This window comes from Pteropus vampyrus, unplaced genomic scaffold (genome assembly GCF_000151845.1).
Source record: "Pteropus vampyrus isolate Shadow unplaced genomic scaffold, Pvam_2.0 Scaffold37, whole genome shotgun sequence".
Taxonomy (NCBI): domain Eukaryota; kingdom Metazoa; phylum Chordata; class Mammalia; order Chiroptera; family Pteropodidae; genus Pteropus; species Pteropus vampyrus.
Window position 1 is genome coordinate 701,682 of NW_011888818.1, and position 2,924 is coordinate 704,605.

Here is a 2,924-nt window from a genome sequence, read left to right on the forward strand (position 1 = left end):
AAGAGACTCAGCTCAAATGCAACTCCTACTCACAAGGCTTCTCTGGATTTTGCAATTCATACTCAAATAATCTCACATATCTCCTCGTTGAGATTTCGGGGGAAATCTGATAATAAGCACTTAGTTCTTTTCAATCCTGCATTTTCCCCCAAGCCCATGGGACCCAATCCAGAGCCCAGGATGAAGAATCCAGTTTAGTAAGTATACATGAAGAACAAAATGTGCACTCACCTAGTTTAAAAACACCCAAGATGCTTTGTCCTGACTTTAAGCAGCATATGTGACTTGATCCATTCAGGTTTCAGGTTCAAAGGCATCAGGCTGTCCCTGTGGGTTAGCACTTAACATATCCTTCAAGAGCTTCTTGGTCCCCTTGGACATGGAAGTTCCGCCTTTCTCGGGGATATGCAAGTCCATCTGTGGGTTTTCTACCTGTGTGTCTCACCAACAGACGATCACCAGGTCTCCGGGAGCTCCTTCTTGGTCTCAAGAGTCAATGAAAAAGGTTCTTTCTAGTATTGCTCAGATAAAAATGTCCACGGCAAAGATTTTGGCTTTGGCTGTTTAGGGTCCCTCCCAGACTTCAGGGGCCATGTAGAAGTCTGAGCCACGGGCTGAGGACAGCTACTATTTATTCACATTCACACTGCTGTTGTCTGGATTGCCCTCTTTGCCTGGGGAGTGGGAAAGGAGGTGGACACCCAGCATGGACCGCAGACCTGAAGTCTGCCACCTTCAGGATAGTGGTCCCAGAGCATCCCAATCAAACTGATTGGAATGATGTCTGGCTTTAGGTCCCTGTGCCTGACGTGGTTTTGAGCAGGAAGGCAATGGTGTTCCTGGGCTGTAGCATGAAACTTTTGTTGATTAGCTGGGTCTGGTCTCCACGACATGATGTACTGATTCAGGACTTCACAGAGCTGCAGAACAAACCAGAGATAGCAGGGCTGCTCAGCATAACCCAGGACCCTTTTCTCACCTGATCGAGGTCTCCACCAGTGCTGCTGCGAGCTCTCATGGCCGGGTTCGTGCGCAGGGCTCGCCCGCGGTGCTGCAAGGCACCCTCCTCCAACTGCACCACGTTCTGGTGATGCCACCTGAGACTGCTCGGGACCCAAATCCCGAAAGCTTGGCTGCAAATTCTTGGGGCTTCCAGCAACTCTTTTTGACCGCTACACGGCCCCACTGCGTCCAGCTGCATCCGGTCACTGCCACGTAATCCACGTAATACACGCAAACTCCGCAGCACCTGGTGCGCCCGCTCTCCGCCAATAGGCTGTGACGCCGCCAGGAGGACCCTCCTCTCTCGGGCCCCGTAGCCACCTAAGTAGGCCAAGCCACAGGTATCAAGGCCACGGAAGTAAAGTTTCAAGAAAAACTAGAAAGTTAAATTTATGATAAAAGAGTTTCGTTTTAAAATTCGCCCTTTGTTAGTCATAGCTTTCATGGCAGTGTGAATGTAATTTTAATATGAATTACAAAGTGCAAGTTATAGCTCTGCTAAGAGGATTAAAAACGTTTCTATTTTCTTCTGTCTGAGTCCCACCTGCCTCATTCCTTCCTATCTAAACAGATGGATCATAATAACATGGGTTCACCCAGGAACATTTAGTCTCATCCCATTACACCTGCTGGCCAAGAGAGGGGTACAAAACAGCCACTCTCCAATTCATATATTTATAAACCATCCAAGAGAATGGTTCTGCAGGCCTTACTCACCAATTGGGTTTGTTCTTGGTGTGTTATCAATAGTTTTTAAAAAGTGAATTATAGTAATTGCTGACCATTAACCAGCACACGTATGCAGGCCCTAAGAACTATTGACTAGGTAAAGAAAATGAATCCCTAGTACGTACAAAATGTGAGGAATATATATATTTTTTAAATTCTTAGTTTGAAGAAATGGTCGAGAAACAAGCCTTGTTCAAAGGACCACACAAATCAATGCCATCTTTTAAACTGGCATACCCATTTTCAGGGATCCTGTGCAATGTTCCCTAAGGAACATCATCTGCATGTGAAAATACGTAAGTATGTTTATGAGAGTTTACCATCTGTCATACAAATGGTAGGGAATGACCCAAATCTGTTTATGATGGACTGTATGAATAAACTATGGTATGTGTATACAATGAAAAACTAGGTGTACATTAAGAAAGATGAGTAAAATGGAAGTTATCGAAATGTGTATTTACTCATGAAAAGGCATATTGCATAAATTGTCTCTTATAATACAATAAAATTTGGATATTTTTGTATTTTCAATTGCATCTATGTTTAGAATAACCGAATGAAATTTGTAAGTTGCTTAATTTATCTTTTATCTTTCACCCTACCAAGAGCCAATTCAGTCATTTTCCTTAAATCGTTCAAGCCGATGAAAAAAAATAGGTCAAAACTCTTAATAGTTATTTGAAAGAGAAATAATAGACAAATTTCTCAAACTGAAAATTTCTATATACTTAGCTTCCTATTTCCTTCTTTAGGTTTCCAATCACGAAAAGGGAAACAGTGACATACCTAACTGCTGTTTTTCTTTTCCATCAACTGAGAGAATATTTATCATTCTGTTTGCTCTAACACCGCTTAGAAAATATGTGTAAGGCCCTCACTTGTCGGGAAGCCCCTTTATCCGAGTAAGGTTGTATATGAGATTTCATCCTTAAAGAACTCTCCAAAACAATAGTCAAAGAATGTGCATTTTAATTAATTGAAGAGAAGAGAGAGCCATCTGTCTCAGCTGATCTACACTTTCACCAGTGTGAAGCCAGGACGAGAGACCAGGTGATGTCTTCAGACAACACTTAGCCCAGGAGTGCAAAAATCAAAGACTTTTGTTTGTTTAGATTACAGTCATCATCACATTAACCTGCCCTTTATTCAAAATATCCATATTTCATGAAAATATGCAATATGAGTTAAAA

General features: G+C 42.3%; 1 pseudogene; it reads right to left on the bottom strand.

Annotated features, from left to right (window-relative positions):
- Positions 1–267: 267 nt before the first annotated feature.
- LOC105290768 lies at positions 268–2,660 on the bottom strand (annotated as a pseudogene).
- Positions 2,661–2,924: the final 264 nt, after the last annotated feature.